The 24,733-nt window shown below is 35.6% G+C and overlaps 1 long non-coding RNA gene across 1 annotated transcript; it reads left to right on the top strand.

Annotated features, from left to right (window-relative positions):
* The first annotated feature begins 8,889 nt into the window (after positions 1 to 8,889).
* Positions 8,890 to 10,398, top strand: LOC134845241 (uncharacterized). The gene is made up of 3 exons (XR_010162734.1): positions 8,890 to 9,004; positions 9,591 to 9,715; positions 10,207 to 10,398. It is a non-coding gene; the product is annotated as an uncharacterized LOC134845241 (long non-coding RNA).
* Positions 10,399 to 24,733: the final 14,335 nt, after the last annotated feature.

Below are 24,733 nucleotides of genomic sequence, written 5' to 3'. Positions count from 1 at the left end.
ATCTTGTTTGAAACGCTACTACCATGCCCGATTATAGCGACCATGATACACATTTTTATCCTTAAATAACGAAAAAATAGATTTTAACTTTTGTTCGTGTCGTATTTATGCTGTGCATGAACACGAAAACTGATTTCGAGCTTTCAGAAAACAATCGTTTGAAAAATTAAACAAAAATTTTATTACAAAAAAAATTTTTTTTTCACATTTTTTCGTACCATCTTAAAAAATATGTAATTTATCAATTCAACGAAAAACTGTGCCAAATTTTTTCGTACCACTTCAGAAAGATTCAAAAAAAAGTCAGTCAGAAATTTTATTTCCATTTCTCGTAACACATGATAAGAAACGACTATGCAACGATGAGAATAGAGTTTTAACATATTCAGAATGATGCGAGCTCATGTGGTCTACGGCTTCAAAACTCTTTCTTCCAATTCTTGTTTGTTTTTCGGTTGCAGACCATCGTAAACCCTTGAACTCAACATGCTCCACACGTTTTCTATAATATTGAGGTCCGGGCTCCTCCTAGGCCAAGGTAGAAGCTCAATTCTTTAATAACATACTGTTTAATAACATTTAAGTTTATTAACATACTGTTCAAGTTGAACTCAAAATTCAACGAAAAAGTTAATTATAACTTTATAAAAATTCACTCGGCAGTCTTGACGGCAAAATATTCCACGACATCTTTGACGTTTGTTAGTTAAAATTGCTAGTTTTTTGCTGAACCGCCAGAAGCGGCATGCCGAAATTTCCTCCAGGCTTGGTACTCGCTTGAAAAGTCGCCATCCGATAGAATATTTCGATACAGGTACAGGTCGACCAAAAAGTTCGAACTTCTCTTTTATTGCATTTAATCGCAATCCAGCAATAGAGGAGCTTGCACGCTCTAAAACTGTGATAACTTACAGAACCTCTGAGGTTTATAATGAAAACGGACTTGGTTTCACAGAGTTATTTTAATGGTTGAAACCGTATTGTTTTTTTATTTGATTTGTTTTCTGAGTTCGACTGTGCACAGAGCCACAGTTCTGAGCGACAAACTCTCTTTTCTAAAACAATAAAGGTCACGCAGTATTGACCTTGGCTTACATAATAGGATAATATAATTTACAGATAACAATATGAACAACAAGTCCAAGGCCACTATATGGTTACTGCAAATGTAGTAGCAGTTGCGGTACCACATACCCCGCTCGGCCAAGAAAATTTTATAATACTTTATCAAATTTTAATAATAATGAATAGGAGTTTTAATACTCAGTTTAAAGAGTTTTATTCCTTGTTGACTCTGGTTTGGAATCATTTTCCGTCTTTCTCTTCATGCTCTTCCTCAAAATGTAGTGGAATTCGCCACTCAGCGTTCCAGGATCGGTTGATGTCGAGTGCCTGGCTGCCGAATTTTCTTCTGAAAAGATGTTTTTCTAGAAGACCAAATTTCGTTTCCACCGAATTCGACGCATCGGGTTTGAAGTTTGCTAATTTAATTCGGTATGGTTCGAGTGCGGCCTGATTTAGGTCTAAAAGATCGTTATGATAAGAAATCGACTTTACCGAATGTTTAATCGGATTCCCGTATCTAGTCGGTCCCTTTTTGGACCTTCCGCTTTTACGAACCGATGTTTCCTCGACTTCTGATTCGTCCGAAAACCCCGGAGGGTTATTAGATTCTTCCTCGTCTTCCTCATTTTCTTTAGATCGCAATATATCTGCCGCCGTACGTTGTACTCCTCTTTCGAGCACTTGATCAGCCAATCGGTTCCAATCCGCTGCTGATAGATCTTTACTGTTGAATGTGTCTAAAATTGTTTCTGGAGATGTATTGCGTGAGATTTTTTTTCTTACTTCTCGTACTGCTGTGAGGAGTAGAAGTCGGTTTTGGTACGCCTCCTGGGTCTGACGAACACGCTTGAGTTTCCGCTTGAGGTTCTTGAGCTTCTGCTGCCGTGGCAGCACTTCTATTTTGTAGATTGATTGGTTGGGGATCCTTTGGGCCTGTGCCCCTTTCGTCTTGGAGGTTCTAGTGAATGGACCAGCCAAGTTTGGCTTTGCTCTTCGGACAACCAAATTTTGGCCACCGCCTTGCATAATATCCTTTGACGTGACCACTGTAGGGCTGTCTTGAAATTTCCGTTGTGCCTCTGATGGATCTATGCTTCGCTGCTCTAGCAGTAAGTCCTCGTCAGATCCACTATTCTCCGCTTCGTCCTGTTCGTCGGACTGCCGTTTTGATTGTTTTTGTTGCTTTTTCTTGGGTTCTTCTCCTGTTGGAGAACGTCTATGATTACTTTTGTCTTTGTCTTGTACAGCAATCTTGACTTTGGCGATGTCACTCTTTCGGTATATGGACCCTGCTGCTGTCTTGACAGTGGAGGGCGTTTCTGCCACGACTCTTCCTTTCAATGGTTTCGTAAGAGCCTTACCGTTTTTCCTCCCCTCATCTTTTCTGACCAAAATCGGTGACCAATGACGTTGGTTAGTGATGACTTCTGGTTTATCTTCAATAAACCACGTTCCCACGAGTACAGCATTTCTTTGCGTAATTCGGGGTTAATGGTACTCGTCTCGTCCACCGTACGTCTTAAGTCATTTGCAGATGTATCGCGTCTGGATTGATTCCATCTGGCATTGGCTTCTAGAAATTCTTTTAGTGCCCGCGCTCTCGCCCGATCCTGAGCCGAGTCGACTTGTTGCTTGAATAGGGGACTCACGTCTCGGCTGTTTTGTCCTTTTCGGACAATCTTCAGGCTATCGCGAGACTAGTCAATGCGCTTTTTAAGTTGGGAGGCGGTCAGCGCCGAACGTTCTAGGTGTTCCTTATCTAAACGATCAGAATTTCGTAAAAACCTATCACTGAGAATTTTAAACTCTGTTTTTGGCAATCTCCCAAAATGAGCCTCAAATGGCGACATTTGTATTGTTTTCTGCTTACTCCAACGGAGATCACGAAGTATTGTACTAAGACACAGTTTTATTGATGTTACATTTTCATCGAGTACGCAGAAATTGGTTTTGCTCTTCGGCATGACTGGCTTTGCTCGATGCTAGACTCCCAATCTTCTTTTGATGGTTTGTATGGTACGTCCCACTAATCCGCATCCGCGATGGTCTCCAACTGGACAGAATTTTTGTTCGATGTTTTTGTCTGAACAATACTTTCGCATAGTTTTACCTTTAAAACCGGAAAGTTGATCGGTTCGAATTGATTTGGGTATCCCATGGATATCAATGTATGAGCGAAGAAATTTCGTCGACGATTTTCCCCCTGTTGATTTATTGATTTTTACTGACGGAAATTTAGAATACCTATCTATTGCTACCAGCAAAAATATTTTTTTTCCTTTATAGTCTTCGAGTGGACCAGCATAGTCTAACTGAACTTCCTTACCCGGCTGCATTAGCAGTGGAAGAGGCTTGGTAGCATTTTTTGGGATGATGTATTTTGTATTCTTACCATAGCGAGTGCAGCTTCTGCATTCCTCCGCCAGATTGACGATATCCTTGTGCATGTGCGGCCACCACAGGTATTTCGAAACATCTAGCATCGCTTCCTGACCTGGGTGACCGCGATGGATCCTCTTTAGCACTGCTTGGCGCAATTGCCCCGGAACAGCTAGCCTGTTGTCCACCAGTATACAATCATCCACTACCGAAAGTTGATGCCAGAGGGGATTAGTATACGGGCCCATCAGCTCGAAACTTTGACGATCATTTCTCTCAATCACCCGTCGAAGTCTGTCCATCCAAGCGTCCTCTGAAATTAATTCTGCTAATAGACTTCTATCGAACAACTTGGTAAGATTGTCGAGGCTGTTTTCTGTACTCGTTTCCTTTTGATGCGAGTTGTTTCTTCTGGAGTTGTGACCTGTTTTTCTCTTTTTTGATTATGGAGACTTCTGGACTTTCTGAGGGGCTTTCAGCTGTAAGGTCCACTTCTATGATTAGAGGATTCTCTCTTTGGGTATTTGCTTCCAACTCCTGTTCACGTCTGCTTCTGTCATTAAGAACTGTCCGTGCTTCGAGTTCCAGTAAGCTTTTCGGGTTATTTGATTTTTCTGCCCCCATGAGGTCCAAAAATGACATTAGAAGTCTCTCAGCATTTTCTGCTGCATTCCCAGAAGTGATTTCTTTATATCCTTTAGGTTTGAATGATTTCTTTACTGTCCTCCACTCAACCTGAGGCACACCATGGGTGTTCGGGAGAAGGTGGTTTCCGTCACCTGTTCTGTCAGTTCGTCCTCCCTCTGATCTCTATTTTGTCTGTTTGTTATCTTCTTTGACTTTCCTGTTTTATTTTTCTCCATCTTTTTAGAAGACGCCGCCTGGGTAAGATCCGCTGATTGTTGTGAAGTTTGAATGTTGTCTTTTCTGATTGAATTTTTGTTAAATTTTGAGTATTTGACAGACTGTTTCTCGCGAGCTATCTTGTTCAATGTGTTTTTCTGACTCTGTTCTTTTTGAAAACATAAGCTTTGACCGTTTTCGTTCTGGGTGAGCTTTGTTTGGTTTTGAACAAATTGGTTGCCATAGCAACCGCGTGATGAGCTGTCTTTACAGTGGTTAGTTTCTCTCTGTGTTCCAAAATGTTCTAGAATGATAATAGCACTGTTTTGATTTGTTTCACTGAACCGACTGCTCAAACAGTCGAGTGCTTTTGTGAAAACTTTCAATAGACGTCACTACAAATCTCTCGTCTAATTCCGATTCCGGCCATGGTTCCCCATTGGGCTCTCTCGACGGATAATCAACGATACCCATATCCCATCCCGGAATATGAGTAATTTTAAATTGATACGGTAGTAATCGATCAACCCACCTGGTTAGTCGAGATTGGTATGTTTTATTTGATCTATGTTCCCCCAAAGCAGACGTTAAAGCCTTGTGGTCAGTTGCTATGACAAATTCTTTCCCCAGTAAATAATGTTTGAAACGATCTACCGCCCAAACTACTGCTAGCAGTTCGAGTTCATTGGTAGAAAATTTTTTTTCTTGGGAATTCAGATACCGGGATGCAAATGCTATCGGTACCCATTCGTTTTGATTAGACCATTGGTCAAGCGTAGCCCCGAGACCGCTATGACTTGCATCGCACTTTATTCTGGTTTGCTTAGATGGATCGTAATAATTTAATAAAGCGATGTTAGCTACTGCCTTTTTGATATCCTCAAAAGCTACCGAGTGTTGGTCGTACCACTCAAATTTTTTCACTGGCAGTCGAACATTTTTCATTTTCTTTTTTTTTCATTTTCTTCTTTCAGTAGTGGTCGAAGTTTTTCAGTTAAACTAGCCGCATTTGGGATGAATTTAGATAAATGATTGATACTATCCATGAACGATCTGAGTTGTTTTAGTGACTTGGGGGTTTGGAGATTTGCAATACCCTCAGTTTTCGTAATTTTCGGTATTATACCGTGTACCGATAAATTATGGCCTAACCAATTCACTGAGGACTGAAAAAACTCACATTTTGTAATTTTTAAAGCGAGATTTTCATCGTCCAACTTTTGCAACACATTGCGAACCAATTTCTCATGATCCTTAGCTTCCCCCTTTGAAACAATTAGAATATCGTCCAGAAAGCAAAAGGTATTTTTTGAGTGGTTCAGTGTTCTGTCCATTGCTTTCTGGAATTCGGCGGGCATGTCTGCCAGCCCGTAAAAACCTGTCAGAAATCTATATGTTCCCGTTGCTTGGCCTCCTACAATATTAAAATTGCATTGTTTTGCTGTTTCCGCAGTTAGTCTTATTTGACTGTAAGCATACTTTAAATCCAACACGGTGAAATACAGAGAGCCTTCTGATGTTGCCGTGATAATCTGGCTAACACCATCGATCAGTTCATCTACGTTTGGCATCTGATATTTATTTTTGTACAATTGTCTATTAATAGGTTTTGCGTCCAAGGCTAACTTAATAGAGTTGTCTTTTTTAACTGTGATAACAATTGGAGCAATAAAGCAATCGCTTGTACACTTATCCAGTTTTTCGATGTGTCCTTCTGCAAGTAGTTTGTCTAGCTCTGCTTGTACTTTATCCTGAATGTGTATAGGAATTCTCCTACCTTTTTCTTGAATCGGACATAGAGGATATTTAAATTTTGTTTTCAAAGTATGATTTTTTGATTCCCCTTGTCTATCAAATAGATCTTCGAATTTCATATAAACAATTTGCTTCCAGCCTTCTGACTGCTCGCACAGTAGCACGTCAAACCTGGATCTTCGTGTTGGAGCTGATTTTTGAGTGGTCTGAATTCCCAGTTTACTTTGAAGATCTAGACCTAGTATACATCGCTTACGTCTTTCTGTGACTAGTAGCATCGCTCCCAACACTTTCCAACCCGCCGAACGCAGATTAGCTTTCAACGCTCCTAATATCAAAATAGGTCGTTTATTATAATCCACAAACTGCGCGGACAAGTTTAACTTCTCTGCTGGAACAAATTTTGAATTTGAGGGTATTTCCAAACTTTGTTTTGTTGTCGTTCAATTCAGAAGTGATACCGGACTACCCGTGTCTATAGTCATATTCAAGATATGACTATCAATTTTAACTAGAGCCTTCAATGCTTTAATTTGATGAGATTTTGGATTCCTGCGAATTTCGATTTTTTCAATATTGTCAGATTTTTCCGTCAACGACTTCTTCTGAATATTTTTCTCATCGGACACATTCGCTAAAACTCGTTTGTTGATGTATTTTTCGATGTTTACGATGGAAGTGAAATCTTCCTCTACAGTCATTATCTCAAATTCGTCGCATGAATCAAAAGTTTGTATTAAATTGCTTTCTTCTTCCGAACTAGAATCTTCATTTGTGATTTCGTTAACTTGCTGTGATCTACACGTTTTTGCGAAATGATTGGGTTTGTTACAGTTCTTACACGTTTTACCCATTGCCGGACAATTTTTTAAATGGCCTTCTCCAAACGCTCTACCGCATCTCGTGCATTGTTTTTGATCTCCTTTAGCTCTTTGAGTATTCTTGTTTTCATACTGTTTTCTTCTATTTTGATTTTAACCTTGTCGTTTAGAGCTATACCCCTTGTTTCCAATTGCCATAATCGGTTCTTGTTTGATTTTCATTTGTGAATTTGAAAACAATCCTGAGTTGTTTGTGTTTGATGAAGATTTTGAAATGCTTGGGTAGTTTGTTTACTCTATTCGAATTTTATCGCACGCTTTAGGACTTCTTCGGGAGAAAATGTTTCAAAAGTTAATGTGTCTCGAAGGAGAACATTTTCATCCGAAAAATAAATAGATCTCTCACCAACTCTTCTTCCAGTGCTCCCAATTCCGCCTTTGCTGCTTAAGCAGTCAGTGCCGCATTATAAGATTCCAGCGTTTCATTCGGTTCATGAGATCGTGTAAACAGTTTGTATCTCTCATAGGTAATACATTTCGTCTTTTCAAATGAGATTTTGGCTAAACGCACTATGTCCCGAAACCCCAATTTAGATATCTCTGTGCGAGGATTTTTTTGAATAAATTTTTTCTTCCCTTCTGCGCGTAAAGCAAGAAATAATCTCGATGTCAACCGTTTTCCAACTTCATTATAAAATACATTGTGTCCCACTCTAGGTCCTCTCAATACCCGCTCTTCATTTTCTAGAACCACTCTATCCCGAGCCAATCTGTTCCGGGCTTCTCTCTCTGCTACTGCAGGCGCATCCTCGTTCTGCGCTGGTGGTTCAGGAGTTGGTAGAGGTTCTTCTAGGACAGTTTTGGGTTCTTCTAACATTACTTCTGGATCCACGTTTTCTTTAACCGTAACAGCTAATAGGAACTGATCAAGCCATGTTTCAAAATTCCAGGGTGGATCTGAATTTGCGGATGCCCAGAATACTGGGATTCGCAGATCGGTCCTATTGTCTTGACCTGTAAAACCGGATCCTGCTGGCTGCGCCATGTGATAACTTACAGAACCTCTGAGGTTTATAATGAAAACGGACTTGGTTTCACAGAGTTAATTTAATGGTTGAAACCGTATTGTTTTTTTATTTGATTTGTTTTCTGAGCTCGACTGTGCACAGAGCCGCAGTTCTGAGAGACAAACTCTCTTTTCCTAAACAATAAAGGTCACGCAGTATTGACCTTGGTTTACATAATAGGATAATATAATTTACAGATAACAAGATGAACAACAAATCCAAGGCCACTATATGGTTACTGCAAATGCAGTAGCAGTTGCGGTACTACAAAAACATTAAGACGCGGCAGCCGCTAAGAATCGCTCCTGAACAATCAACAGCACGAAATCCTTGAATGGCGACAGGGACACTGTCCAACACATGTGGTTCCAGACGATCCACTATCGCAAATTCACTACCAATATCAACCTATACTCCCTAAAACCATCACAGAAAGACTTTGTTGTGCCAAAATTTTCAGCACAAAGTTTTCGGCTCAGCGGAGCGAATCTTTGAAAATATGCTATTCAGGTATTTATTGGAAGTTTTTGACGCTCTTTTCCTCAAAATTAGTATATACGGAGTTTCAAGGTTGACGGACTAAAAATAGGTTTGATAACGAAAAACTAAAGGAGAGAGTTCGATTGGTCAGGCAGGTTTAATTTTTCAGGGGATTCGATTCTTCGCCAGGTTATTGAAAATTATTTTCATTATCACCCAATCTTTTCTAAATTCACTCCTGCAGCAGTTAGTAGTTAGTAATTTGAGTAGTTTGTCCAGATTGCTTTTTTGCACTTGAAAAACGCCAAAAACGTCAGTAAAAACTAAAAAAAGTTTTTCTACCCTATAGAATAAAGTAATCCGTTCATTTGGAGCTATTCTAAAAATTCTTTTTTTTTCGAAGAATTGAACAATTGAAAAAAAAAGAAAAAAAAAGAATAAAGAAAATGAATTGAAACTAAACAATCAGAAATGTGTGTATACGTATGTGCTGTGATATGAGAACAGGATTTGTTGAGGACTCAGTGTGGAATTGATTGTTGCGGGCCTCGACTGAAGATCGTGGGGTGTGAGGGCCTGCCCAGATTCGAAGAGGTCGAGTCCGCTCTTTTATACTCCTTCAAGCACCATTATCCCCAGAAATAAGTTTTTTTCATTAGTGTGATTAGTTGCTTGTGTTCGATATGTCTTAAGTTCAAATGTGTTTTAAACTTGAAAAATATATCTTCGATTGTTTTTGGATTTTTTCTTTTTCTCAATCGAAATTCAAATTTCGATTTGGAAAATTAATTCACCGTAGTCAAAAAGATCATGATTTTAAGCATGGAAAACAAATTAGTAAACCTGAATGAATTGTTGCTTATATCTTCTATGGCAAAAAAACAAGCATTTAGTCATAATAGTCTGTTAAAAGATTGTAAAAAAGCAAAATTTGCAATGAAGGAGGAGATATATCTTCTTTTTTATAACGACAACTTGAAATGTGAACTCAAGTTAAATATAGTACAAAGAGACGGTGGTTAGACTGCATTTTAACTATAGTATGAAGTATGAACTATTAAATTAAATTAAGAACTGGATACAATATAAGATGATGATGGATTGAAACAATATAAGATGATGATGGATTGAAACAATATAAGATGATGATGGATTGAAACGGTGAAAGAGCGATGTATAGGTTGTGTACGGAGATCACATCAATGCCACCGAGTTCCAAGACAGTCTGGTTGGTCTGGTGGCGGACACCATCCAACAAGAGAAGAAGATCAAAGCGGTATTGTTGGAGTGCACGGAACTTCCCAGGTGGCAATCAGTCACAACATTCGGCAACTTTTTTTTTCAAGACATATTTCGTCTTCTGGTTCAATACCAAAAAAGTGTTGTCCCAAAAAGTTGGTTTTTTCCCAAAAGTGGTGTTTGATATTGGGGTTCAAATTCCAAAATGATAATTAATTACAAAATTGCAGCCCTCCAGAGTTTTAACAAAAAAAATTAATATCCCCAGGACACTTTGATTCTTGTCTATTGGGATTAGAGTTATAATTTAATAGGCGATGGAGGAGGAAAGGGGACCATTATAAAAATAGCCCAGAAACAATCAAAAATTTGGTCGAGAGAGTCGAAACATTACAAAATTTTGCCAAAAAAGTCATAACAGCGAATTTTTGAAGAGAAAGTCGAAACAAAAAACTAGCACGTCGACCCGAAATAATCAAAACACTACAATTGAGGGTCAAAATTTCAAAATTTTCCGAGCCAGAAGTTATATTTGATTGCCACTTACGACCCGCCAGGTACGCAAATGCATTGCGAAAGGCCACAAGACTGCCAGTTTACGACACTGTCACCTGCTGCGACTTCTTCATTGACGCTCTCACCTTCCAACACAGATATGGAACTAGTTCGTGATCCTCTTCGTGTGCGACAAGTCAAAATGTTTTAAAATGAAAACCATCTCTAAAATCTAACTGCTTTTCTCCTTTTCCTTACGTCTCTTGTAAATTTACAAATGTGATATTTTGTGTAAAAATTTTTCATACAGCTAAAGGCATTTGAGAAATGAATTAGAACCTATTCACTTGTTTGCGCTGAAACCCGTTTCTTTGCAGTAAGTGGTGGATTTAAAGAAGGAGAGTGGCTGAAGGACCTCAAAAACTTTCTAAACGTTTTTTCGGCGCCAAAATGTACCAATTTGGTTGGTCAAAAAGCTCCAAAACCAACATTTTTTTCCGGTGAAGCTCTTCCAAAGAAAACGCCACTTTTTGGTATATTTGTTCAAAAAAATCTGCGGCGCAAATTTTTTTTCAAAATTGGGTTTTCCCAAATGTTTTGGGAGAGCTCGCAAAATCAGTTTTGCCTAGTGGTCGACAAACATTTTAAAAAAACGCATTTCCCCACGGACCTGGTTGTATTTAAGAGTAAAAACTCATTTAAACTAAGTTTTCGTAAACTCATTTTCGGAAACAAACTAAGGAGGGGTATTGGAAACTGTGAACTGAATGACGTTATACCACTACAAATTAAAAGTTCTGGTTTTGCCTTTTTTCCACTGAAATCAACACTTTTGAACAATTCCTACTGTTTCGATTTTTGCAAAAAATAACGGCCTATTTGTGCTCAGGTGGTTTATTTCTCCAACAAGTTTTCCCTCTCGACTTTTTAACTAGCCAATTTTGAGCTGAATCTTTTATACCATCTGAAAGCAAAGGTTGTCTTGAGCTCAAATTTGAAAAGATAATTTACCTGTGATTTTTTTAAAAAAACTTATGGTTGCTTAAAAATTCTAATTTGTCAAATTTGGGGGAACTACTGCGCAAAATTTTTTGTGCAATTAACCCGTAGTAGGCTATTTAATCCGCTCATAAATAGGTCCAAACTGAAATGAGGCAAGATATGTGGCGTTTTTATTACGTCAGTAGACGCTAAGAATATAACTTTGTGCATGGCTAAGGAGTGCGAGTAAGTTTTCAGAATTTTTTCTTCAAATGAAAATTTATTCTTGTTTGCTTTCAAATAAGTTTTCAAAAACTGTTAAAAGACGTTGAAGGGGAATCAGAATATTTAAAGATTTGTGATGATACGAGCCATCTTGTTTCGTAATTGTGTCGAACGGTTAATTTTTTTTCTAAGATTTATATACTTAAGATATATAGCTTTTGCGAACTGTTTAGTTCAGTTAGAGTAACAACGCAAAATGCCGAACATTTTTTTACGTTCCGTTTGTTGAAGAAAGATTGTTTTTTTTTTTAAATTTTGACTTGTTATCTAGCTATTTTCGACAAATTTTTCAACATTCTGGGAGCTAGTAGCACCTTGAGCGTCACGATAAGCAGACACTTACCTGTGATTTTTATTAACAAAGTTATGACGGTTTAAAAATGAGTAATTTGGAAGAAAATTTGCTTGTTATTTAGCGTTTTTCTTTTAATGATTAATACATGCGGAAATTAAACCGACTGATTGATCATTCTCAATTGATTCAGTCAGGATAAGTTAGAAATTTATCGCGGTACTAGACGTGAATGTTATCACTTGATACTTGACAAATTCCAGTTGGGTTGCGATCGAGTTTTTTTAGGTAGCGGTGTTGTAAACTTTTAAGTGCTTTCAAAACATCTAGTTTGAATGATGAGTCATAAACAGCTTCTATAACATTGGAACTTTAGTGAAGTTCTGTGCTCAAATTAAAACAATTATGTTTATTTTACCTGCTATCATTTTTTGAAAATTTATAGGTTTTTGGGAAAATACAATTTAGTTAATTGGGATAATTAAAAAGCAAATGTTTTGGGGAACGCGTACGCTAATCAATCAAAATGATTTGAATTGAAACAAAATATGAGTTATATGGCGTTATTGATAACGCGCTAGTCGCTAAGAACATCAATTTGTATTTGGCTAAGATGTGGGTTGCAGTTTTCAAAAAAATTCTTTTTTTAAAAATCGGTGTTTTTTTCATATAAAAATTGTATCATTTTTAAAATTGAAGCTTTCAAATCTGTTGCAAAGACGGTGAGGTAGTCAGAAAAATCTGACTGCGCCCAGTTTTGCTTAGTCAACTTTTGATTAACTACGCCCTAATACGAGCAGTTTTGTTTATTCAACTTTTAGATGACTAGTTGAATTGACAACATTTGAGCTAAAAAGCTTCTGCCAAATGTTTAAGTCAGTTGGATTCACAATGCTTTTGAGGAAAGTGACCAACTCAAGTTTTTTTTCCAGTTTAGCTTAGACTTGTTAAATAGCGATTTTTCTTATGCCAACTAAATCGTGTTTCCTAGCACTCGAGTTTTTTTCCATTTACAAATTTTATCATTTCTTTTTAATTGAAGTGCTCAAAAATTGTTTCAGAGACAATGAAGTGTAGTGGGAACAAGCATGACTTTGAACTGATACGAACATTCTTGTTTCGTATTTGTGTTTGTTGGTTAGTTTTCAATTGACTGGTTGAGGCGAATACCTATAAGATGTATCGCGTCTGAGAAATGTTAAATTCAGCTAGAATCAAAAGTAAAACTTCAGAATAGTTTCTTAAATTTTGAGTTCCGACTTTCCAGTCTTCGTTTTTTTCTCTAGTGAAGTTTTTTTTTCAATTAAAACTGTTAACTAGCTTTTTTCGGCAGACTTTTCAATGAGCCTTGGTGATAATGGTACATTGAACGCACAGTGAAGCAGGTGTTTTACCTGTGGCCGTTTGTTACCTAATTAAGGGATTTGAAAACAGGTAATTTGTGAGAAATATTGCTCATTGTTTAATAGTTTTTATTAACGAATATCACGTGCGGAACATTAAAACGACTCATCGGCCATTTCTAATTGGGTTGAGGCAAAGTAAGTGGTCCATTTAACGGTGTACTAGAAAAACATTAACAATTCGTTTTTGACATCACCACCAGTAATCACCAGAAAACCACCAGTAGGTACAAAAACTTTTTCTCAAGTAGTGGCTTGCTCAGTTTTTTATACCGATCAAATTGAGTTTCTTGGCACTCTTGTTTTTGAGTTTTTGAACCGCAGGACAATTGATTAGAAAAATTAGATGGAAAACTGTCTTTGGTCCTTTTTGAAGAAAAAAATTTTGAATAAAAGACCGCTGTTTCCCAAAAAAGGATACTCTAACCAAAAGTGTGCTGTTAAAAAATTCAAGCAAAAATTCTTTTTACCACAAACGGCTGTCTTGAATTAATAATAGAGGCAATTTTCGCGACTAATACTCGCCATAAAAATTGTCGAAAAATTTTGAGCCAGTCTGAGCGCCGTTTTTGTTTTAATATCAACCCAGTTTGAGACAACTTTTTTTAATTTTGCAAATTTGTTCAAATAACTGTTTTTGAACAAAAATTTTCTCATCCATCTAAAAACCAGTGATGTCTTCAGCTCAAAATTAAAAAAAAAACATTCTACCTAAGAACATTTTTTGAAACTATTTTTTTGTGCTTGGCTAAGGTGTGCGGGAAAGTTTTCAAAAAATACAAAATACACTAATTTTTATATAAAAGAAATTTTTTTTCTATTGAAGCTTTTAAAATTTCTTTACAAGACGTTGAGGGCACTCAAAAAATTTGGGACTGTGCGTTGATACGAGCCGCCATTTCATAATTGTGTATAACGAATAATATTTGATTGGATGGCTGAATTGAAATTTACATAAGATGTATAGTTTCTGCAAAATAATCAAATCAGCTAGAGTCAAAACGCGGTACTTTTTTTGAAAGTTTATTCTCCGAGTTTTGAAGAAAGTGACAGTCTTCGTTTTTTCTCCAGTGGGACTCCGATGTAAAAAGCTATTTTCGACAGAACTTTCAATTATTGTGGGCAATTTAGATCCCCTGAGCTCAAAATTAAGCAGGTGATTTACCTGTGATCATTTTTTACAAAGCTATAAAGGTTCAAAAACAGGTATTATGGGCGAACTATAGCGCGTTATTTAACAGTTTTCTAACGATGATTTTCACATGCGCAAAGTTAAGCCGACTGATCGACTAATTCAAATTGAGTTCAGGCAATGCCAGTCTTCTATTTGACGCATCACTAGATGAGAGACTAAAAGCACAATGTTTTTACTGTACGAACCAGTATTTTGACGTAGCAATTGTGACATTCTTTTTTTTTGGCCAAATCGAGTTTCTTAGATTTCTTGTTTTTGGACAATTTTCAAGCCACATAATTTTTCTAAAATGTAAACTGAAATGAAATTCAAAATAAGTCTGAAGGAAATAAAAACGAGCGCAAATTTTGGTTCCTTTCATATAACGTCAGAAAAAATTTATAGTCATGAAATTGCATAGTTTTGGTTTCAACGAGCCAAAGAACGTTTTTTTTTTCACGTTTTCTTGAGTTTTGTCGTTAGGCAAAGTTTGATAACTAAAAATTTGGTCCATTAAACGTTCAAAATTTACAAATTCACCACAAATTTTCAACAAGAGAAACTGATTACGTTTAACTTCAATTTTTCAGCATCAAAATACAGAAAATTATAAAGCAATTATAAGACGAAGCCAGGCGAATGATAGTTGCCATGCATATCAGACATTGCAAAATTCCCAAATTTCAAATCTTACAAATAGTTACAAATCAACGGTTGATCAAATCATTAATAACTTTACAAACGATGAAAACTTCGAGGCAAGAATCTAAAAACAGAAAAGGGAAAAATTACGCAAATATCGATGTGTTCTCTGATTCGGATTGTCAAGCAAAGTCCTCGCAAAGTCTTGAAAAGAAATCTCGAAAAACCCATTCAATTGGCAGATTTAGATATTCATCCAAAAACAGTTCCGCATTCTGAGTTTTTATGACATGGCCGCCATTTATTTTCTCTGATGGTTGTCAAGCTGTAGTCAAGATTTGAAATATAGTCAAAATTTTGAGACCGACAAAAAAATTTTCTACTGTTTCTATTTGTGTGTTCCAGAAGATACCGAACAAAAACACATGGAAATTGTTGCAAACAATTTGCAACCAAATAATTTTTTTTATGATGATCTATATATTATGCGATAAGATGATGCAATATTTCACACGTCCAAACTTACCAGAGCTTTATTTGCCAGAAATAATGCGACAAGAGCAACATGAAATTACCTGATTTGAATATCATCGAGAAAGCATGGCTCTATTGTAATCAAAAATTAAATTGTTTTTCAAACTCTATCAGCTCCATTGATCAATCATTTGCAATATTCCGGAGTTAATCTTGAACTTTCCTTAGAAAAATCTGGAAAAAAAATATTGCAGTCTTTCAAAAAGAATGCGCGAAGTTCGAAAAGTGATTTTTACTTATTAGAAAGGTCTGTCTCATTGAAATTCAACTGAAACATTTTCTGAGATCCGAAGTGGTTTAATTCGATATCCTGAAATCTGTAGATTTTTACTTTTTCTATAATTTAACATATTTTTTGAACCCCTGCAGGTCTGTTTAAGTTGTAGATCTGCTTCAGGTCTGATCAAGACATGCTTCAGGTTAGTAGCAATTCGAGTAGTAGTTCTAGAATACCATACATTACAACAAGTTCAAAGTTGCAAATAATTTGAATATTCACAAATCAACGTATGGGCAAATCATTAATAACTTTACAAACGATGGAAACTTCGAGGCAAAAATCCAAAAACAGAAAAGGGGAAAATTACGCAAAGATCGATGTATTCTCTGATTCGGATTGTCTAGCAAAGTCCTCGCAAAGTCTTGAAAAGAATTCTCGAAAAACCCATTCAATTGGCAGATTTAGATATTAATCCACAAATCAACGTATGGGCAAACCATTAATAACTTTACAAACAATCGAAATTTTGATGCAAGAATCAAAAACGGAGCTAGAAAAAAATTACGCAAAGATCGGTACGTTCTCTGATTCGGATGGATTGCCAAGCGGAATCTTCGCAAAAACTTGAAAAGAAATCTTAAAAAAATCATTTAATCGGCACCTTCAGATATTCATCCAAGAACAGTATTCTGAGTTTTTATGAGATGGCCGCTATTTATTTTCTCTGATGTGTGTCAGGTTGTACTCAAGAGTAAAAATCAAGTACAAAATTTGAGACTGAGAAAATTTGTCTACTGTTTCCAAAAGAGCAACGAAAAGTATATGGAAGTTGTTGCAAACAGTTTAAAATCAAATAGTGATTTTTTAAGATGATATCTATACGTTTTGCAATAAGATAATGCAATAATTCACACGTCCAGATTTACCAGAGCTTTCTTTGCCAGAAATAATATGACAAAAACAACATAGATTTACCTAATTTGAATATTGTCGAGAAAACATGACTCTATTGTGAGCAAAAAACTAAATTTTTCTGTTAGCTCTATCAGCTCCATTGATCAATTATTTGCAATGTTTCGAAGTTTGTTCTTGAATTTTCTTTTAAAAAATTCTGGAAGAGTTATATTGCAGATATTCAGAAAGAAAGTTCGAAAAATGAATTTCAATTATTACAAGGGTCTGATTCTTTGAAAATGCGAAAATGAACTGAAAAGTTTTCTAAGATTTGAAGTGTTTTAAGGTTAATTGTTCTTTTTTGTAGTTTTTTTAAATAATTGAAAACAATTTGAAAGTTCGAAAACTGTAGAGTACAACTTTTCTATCTTTTACAATACTTTTTGACCCCCTGCAGGTCTGTTCAAGGTTGAGACCTGGTTCAGGTCTAATCAAGACATGCTTCAGATTTGTAGCAGTTCTGAAAAAATTAAAATTTCGCAGCGGTCAGACATGATTTTGATGATAAAATGCAGTACGGACAATAGTAGCTTCAAGATTACAATACTGGTTTAAAATATACAGAGAAAAGGAATAAAACATGAAAATTAAAACATTTTTTCAGATTCGATGGGCTCTAGAAAAAAACGATGAAGACAAATCTTGATAAAAATCTAAGCAGAACTAATGTTTCATAAAATTCGGTCCAACATTTTTCCCAAAAACATTTTTAGTTTTTAATAACCAATCAAAAGTTAAACAAAAACTACCGGTTCATTTGCTGAAAAAACTATATCAAAGGGAGCCTCAATTTAGGCCAACAAAACTTACCATCTGAATTTTGTATGAATAAATTTAATTTCATTAGAGCCAAAAAAATCTGTTTCAAAGTCAGAAAAAAAATAAAAATTAAAAACAAATTTTAAATGTGTTGCGCCATGTTTTGAAGATAATACCCTGCTTAAACTTTGTTGGGCTATATACAGGGGCCGATTTAGGGGGGCCGGGGGTGGACGCCCCAACTTCTCAGGGATTCGACCCCCTGCCGATCCAAAGGGTCCCCCTTTGTACTGTTTTTAGATATGCATATTTGGTGACAAACCTTAAAGTTTTTCTAAAGGCGCCTTTGGCGCCATTATAGACTAATTTTGAACGGGGAGGCACGACAAAAAACGCAATTTTTTAGTGAAAATTTTCCAAACAGTGCCTAAAAAAGCCTTTTTTGGCTTGTTTTTCAAAATTTTGCCTGCGGCGCAGAAAATTTGACCCAAAACATGGTCTTTTTAGTGCTTTGGGAGAGCTCGGAAATTCACTTTGGTCAACCTAAAAAAAATGACAAATAATTCCAATTTTTTTTTAAAATCCGCCTGCCCCCCCCCCCCCCCCCCCGTTGAGAAAATCTTAGATCCGCCCCTGGCTATATAAGAGGCTCAATTTGCCTTACTTTTGTTACCGGTTGAGGTAATAGTTTTGACATATTTTCTGATAGACTAAAATGCAAAATTTGATCTGTTTCTTGGGTAAATTTAACTACCACTAATTCTGCTGAAATTCTAAGCAAGTCTGACTCCATCTTTTGCTGTCTAAAATCAACCCAATTTAAGAAAAACGCGTTTAATTTTTTATTATTGATTCGTTTCGTCGGTTAATTTAAAAGATGATCTACTCTCGTTTTGTCAATTATTCTACTCCACTGTAGATTTAAAAGCTTATTTGGTCGAACTTAAACGTTTGGCAAAAGGCGTAGAAAATTTCAAAGTTTTTCAAAAACTACTTTGAACTTTTCCTGCTCGTTTCTTGTATTTAAAGTGCTTGCTAGACGCTAACTAGCGCTGAACATCAAATCATACCACGTTTTGCTCTCATACCTTATTTGAAATTTTATGGTATAAAATTGGAATAAACAGCAGATTCGATCAAACGCTCGCTAAAATGTCTGGTAAGCTATATGCCATCACTAATACAAGCTGCACTCAGTCTAATACAATTTAGATAAATTGCTTGGTATAAAATTGAAGTTGTGATTGTGCGCTGGTAGCAGGCTTAGCACAGTGGTTACTTCGTATATAGTCAAACGGTAAAGACAGCAGCCTCAAGAGCTACCATTGAAGGTTCGATTCCTTCTATACATTCTACAGACCACTCGCGCAATCCTGCATTTTGCACTAAAAAAACTTTGGAAAATTTGAAAAAAAAAAACATTTTATATAAAATTTTTCCTGGAGAAAACTGCTTCTGTTTGTTTAAAACAAAACTGAATTTAAAAAACAATAAAAAACGTTGCTGGATACTATCTCGAATTTAGATAAGTTTTTCTTTACAATACCAAAATTTGCGGACAAAATATTCGAGGTTATGAAGACAAAATCAAAACTTCCAAACAACCAATATTTCCCATTTACGAGCAAATAATCTGTTTGAAAAGTTCCTGACAAAAATAAATTGAACCTATTTTTTTTGCGATTAAATCGAACTTTCCAATGCTAGCAATAATATTAATCTTCGGTATTTGTGTGTGTGTGTGTGTAACATTATTTGTTTTCCAATTCCTACTCGTCAGCTCAGCCAAAATAGAATTGATTTTTTATATAGAAAAATCCATCCTGCGCAGGACATGATAGTTTTTTTTGATAGCTGAGAAAAAAGGAAAAAGGAGAGCACAAAATGAAACTCTGAAACTAAAAATGTGTTAAAATTGAAAGTTTTTACCAGGGGCGGATTTAGGGGGGAGGGGGGCGGGGGGGGGGGGGCGGACGTTTTCTTTACTCAGGGATACGACCCCCTGCCGACCCAAAGGGTCCCCCCTTTGATACTTTTTCAGAAATCCATTTTTGGCCGACCGAACCTAAAATTTTTCTAAAGGCGTCTTTGCCGCCAATATATACTAATTTTGAGGGGGAGCGCGCGCCAAAAAAAACGCGATTTTTTGGTCAAAATTTTTCAAAAAGTGCCCAAAAACGGCTTTTTTGACTGTTTTTTCAAAATTTGACTGCGGCGCAGAAAATTTTGCCAAAATAGGGGGCAAAACAGTGCTTTAGGAGAGCTCAAAAAATCGATTTGGTCGACCTAAAAAAAAACATCAATAAGCCAAAAGCACTAATTTTATGCACTAAACATCCCTAAAAACGCAAACGCAATTAAAAGTAATATAGTGAGAGCAATTAACTTTGATGGCAATAATCTTGAAATTAATTTAATTTTTTTGAAATTTTTTTTTTTGGTTCTGCTTATTGGGAACGGCCCCGGTAAACAATGTGGTCTCTCCGAACTCATTATACTTGAGAGTCCAAGTGATTTCTAGATTGATCGGAATGACTTTCGATCGCTCCATCAAGGCCCAACTGTGAATCCACAACTTTGAGCACTGAAAGACGCACTTCACCAGCCAGAGAAGGTCCTTAAAGTTTTTTTTTACTAATCACCCGAAGAAAATATTGAACAGTTCATCACTATTCATGATGTAAAAATCTAGCACATCATGAACAAACTTATTAAAGTCATATTTGCTATTTGTTAAACCTTATTTGTCATAATCCGAAAAGTGAAGAAAGTAGTTAAAAACTGCACAGAGTCTAGGTCTTATAAAATGTTTCACCCCGTATTCTTCGGTAAAAAGCTCAAAGACAAGCTTCGAAGTTCCTCCTTATTTTGAATTTCAATTATGTTAAGATTGTTTGACAAGCTTCTTAACGAGTTCGTTTATGTGGAGTTCAAAAAAGTCGCATTACAATTTTGTACTAATTCATCTGTAACACTTTCGCGATATAGTCAGTTGAAAATATTGCGGCATATTTTCCGTTGCAATTTCAGAATTGGATTTAAACTGGTAAATGATGTGACAAGCACGCTATATAGAATTACTGGCTCAAAAAATTATATTGATATTGAAGAGGTGCTTTCGATTAAAAGCTTACTTGATACGGTACAGATTTCCAAAATAAATTTGATGTAACAAACTGAATATGATGTTTGAGTTTCAATTATTCATTTACATAATTAGCAAAACATTTGGCAGAATGAGCCTATTCCGCATCAGAACCACTTAGTATTAATTTAAGATTTTTTCGAGTTCTTGCTGAATTTAGTCTCTTTTGATTTATTTTGATTTTGTGTAAGAATGTGGATTTCCACCATTGGTTAAAATTGTCCAGATCTTGTTCAAATTAGTATTTTTTTTTGATTTTTGAGTTCTGGATTTATATCATCGGCAAACAAAACCGCTTTTGTACCATCACAATGTTAGGTTATTTCCTTGAAGTAAATTAGAAACAGAAGGCGTCCTAGTATTGAACCTTGAGGCACACCACTAACAATTTGTTCTAAATTGGAAGATAACTTTCCTAATTTTACGTTTTGCATTCGGTGAGTGATTTTTTTTTCTATACATTTCTTATCAGTGCCCAGCAACCGTATATATCGAGTTTTTAAAGAAGCTTTTTATGTTTCAAAGTGTCGAAGATTTTTAGTAAGTCTAAAATGCTACCCGCTGGTTCAATATTTTTCCCCAAAGGAAGCTGAAAAGTGGTGAATATTTTTCACGAAACTCAAATTGACCTTTTGAAAATAGTTTATACTTCATGAAGACTTTACAGGTCTTTGACAAATAGTCGTTCAAAAACTTGAGGGATTGGTCTTAATTGTCTCATTGATATTGTCATCATTGTGATGTGCCACTTTTTTTTTTTACTATTTTAAAAACTTCAGGATAGATACCTTTTTCATGCATTCGTCCAACAGCTCTATCAACTAATGACTCAGTTTTGGCTCACAAATTTTTAAAGCTAAACTCGATTTTTTGTTGTGTCCCTCATACAATTTGTTTGAGATCAATATTGTAGCATCTAATTTTCTTCAATGTGAATGGACACAGCCATACGGATGCAGCAATTGCTTTAATTTTTGAAAAATCTAGTTCAGTATTCAAAAAATTGACTTCGGCGACTTTTGAAATAAAAGAAGTCGTTCAGGAGCTCTGCATTTGATTAATAAGATTCTAAGTGAGATTCAGTTTTTTTTACCTTTTGCATCATTATATATCTCAAATAGATCCTAACTGGTTTTTGCAGATGACACTTTTTTGTGGTATTAAGAATTCATGAATTTTTAAATCGTATTTTTAACTTTTCTTCTCGTATTTCTGTAATTTTGAGTTTCTGTTCAGACGGATTGTTGAACAATTCTTAGCGTAATTTATTTTTTATAGGTATTTCATTTTAATTGGAAATTGATACCCATGGTGATTTTTTTCTAACAGGATAATTTTTGAGGGGTGCATATCTTGAGACAAAATGTACCAAGTTATCTGCTAATGCCTAGAGGCTGAATTTATGATCCAGTAGCGGTAGACTGGTTTGAGGGATCAAGCTTAAAAAATACATCCTTGAGAGGATTGCTTGATTGCTCAATTGTTCCGAGAGTTATAAATTGTTTATCAGACACATATTTCTATCTAAGGTCATATTTTGAGCATAGTGATCAAAGATATCCAATTTATTAACTTTAACGGAACCTATATTAATTTTTATAGCTGAAAATTGTCAATTTTTCTTCAAGAAAAACCAACCAACACTTGCAAACTTTTTTAAACGTTTGCGCTAATTTTAAGAAATATTACACATAAATTTTGTTGGAACATGTAAGAAGCTCACTGTAAAATAGATTTGTCAGAAATTAAACCGAAAATTTTGGAGTAAAATTTGCTTGACAATGAGAAGCTAAAATTTATTTTTTTTAAAGTTAAAATGATGGGCACGACTTTTTCAAAGTGAGCTATATCATAATGGTTTTGATAAAAACCGAAGCTTTTTGTCTTATTCGTTTTTTGTCTAAAATCAACCCAATTTGAGAAAAAAATGGTTTTAGTTTTCTAGTTTTGTTCGTTTTATACTTCTGAAAACAGCAAGAAGAACCTGGAAATGAAAACAACTGTTTATTGAGTTCTGTGAGAAAGGAACACTAGGTTTTCGGAGACACTGATAGAAAAGTGGTAAATGAAAACTCCGTCTGTCGAGCACCTGTTGATGACGTCAAATTTACTATGAGAATGATCCTACTGGATATTATTTAGGAAACTAGCCAAAAAATAAAACGTTCTACCCAAAATTTTCATTGATTACAGATACCATGATGTTGCTTGCCGTTTTTTTACGCCGCGACAATCTATATAAACGTATATTTTTTCGATTATGTCTGGTTACTTCCGGATTGTATTTTATTAAACCAAAACCTAGTGCAGTCATAGAAATTGGAGTGGAGAAATTGGCGTGGTTACATGTCAAAGAACTAGAGGACCGGTGAAACTGTAAACGGCGTTGACGATAAGAAAATTAATCAAAACATTTATGAAGAAATAACTTACTTCAGTGGTATATGGGTCTTAAATACCATGAGCGTTCTTAAACTACCACCCATTTTCCTGAAACTTGTTTCAACTTAACACTCTTTATAAAACCCAATCAGCTCGTATCAGGTCAAAGACTCAGGTAAATTTTTCGAATTACCCTACAATCCGAAGGTGAAGTCTTATTTATTTCAAAATCAAACACTGATTAAGTTTTTTTTGAAAAATTTCAAATTAGGCCACAAGCCTTGCAAAGTACAAAGTGACCTTACTAGAAACTTAGAGTTTGGTAACGTAATAATAGTTTCAGATAGCTTGTCTTAAGTCATTTAGAAACAATTTTTGAGCCGAGTTAAACCGCCACTCACACGCTAACAGAAAGAAAACTATAGCGTGTTGTTTATTCACAATTGCCAATTTTCATACAACCATCATTTTACGAAAATTGATCAAAAGCAAAATATATGTTCGTATTGGAGCCACGGCGTTGATACTTTTCCGGTGGTAAAAAAAAATCTTGTCAAAATTGACATGTTAAATGACTTGGAAAAAACCACACTGAGCACCAATATTCTATTCCCTCTTTAAAACTCGAAAACAATTCAAATAAAATTGATTAATTTTTTCCATCATTCTATCCCCCCAAACGGGGCGATTAAAAAAAAGCATCTCAAACTCTATTAGTCATATTTCAGAAACTAAAAGCAATTGAGCAGTCACAATGGGTGACAAAATTTTCAACTCATGCGAATAAAACAGAAATAACCCTCGAAATAGTAAAACTTATCAAAGTAGTACTTTTATGATTCGAATCTGCGACCTCAAAACTTGGAGTCGCAGTCCCTGCGCTTTCGGCCACGAACGCTTAGCAATCGTCAAACAATAGTAATAAAAAGCAGCTGCATAGGCTAATAAAGTGCCAATGCGATGCAGCAAAAGAGTCACTAAATACGAATAGACACAACTTTGCATGTAATAATTTGGAAAATAACAAGCTGACAGCATCCATGTCAAATTTGCATTTTATTAATTGGAAAACCTAAATCGACAATATTTATAAATTCAGCATTTTAAAAACTGCGAGATTTAATGAAATAGAATTTTTGAAATCGAGTTTTTGCACTGTTGTTTGAAACAAATAGCTTTTTTTGGTTCATTTCATTATAAATAAAGTGAATCACATGAGTTAACTTATTATTTAACTCTTACTTTAAGTCTTAAGAGTTGCCACCGTAAGTCTTAAGAATCACCTGAGTTAACTTATTACTTAGGTCTTACCTTAAATCTTAAGAGTCTTCACTTAAGTCTTAAGAAATGCCAAAAATGTGGCACCTGTGTCTGCAACTTAGATTAGAAAAAAGAATAGCCGTAGTTTTACACTGCGCTCACGAAAACTCGCTAAAGTAAAACAGTTGTTGCCCGAAAAAATCTTGATTTGATAGCGATATGTAACTGCAAGCGTTAGTCGAAATTTGACTGAATTAAAAAAGTAACAGAAACATAAATAATCCGTCATTTTTCGAAAGTCAAGTCAAACCAATTAGCATACCAGTGCGCGAAATGTTGTTGATAGAGCAGAGGAATTCCGAATTTGAACATTTTTTACTTCTGATTTTTCGAAAACGCTTAAATAAACTTGAAAAATTGTAAAACCTCGGAAATTAATGCAATTGAGCAGTCATTTTCAGAGGCAAGGGCTGCACTCTGAGAGTACCTTGACGGCACCCAACTACAGGGTTGGGAATTTTAAATTTTATTTATCTAAGATTTCTGAGATTTTTTTAG

Source organism: Symsagittifera roscoffensis, chromosome 4, assembly GCF_963678635.1.
Source record: "Symsagittifera roscoffensis chromosome 4, txSymRosc1.1, whole genome shotgun sequence".
Classification (NCBI taxonomy): Eukaryota; Metazoa; Xenacoelomorpha; order Acoela; family Convolutidae; genus Symsagittifera; species Symsagittifera roscoffensis.
This window is presented reverse-complemented; position numbering and strand designations above follow the sequence as displayed.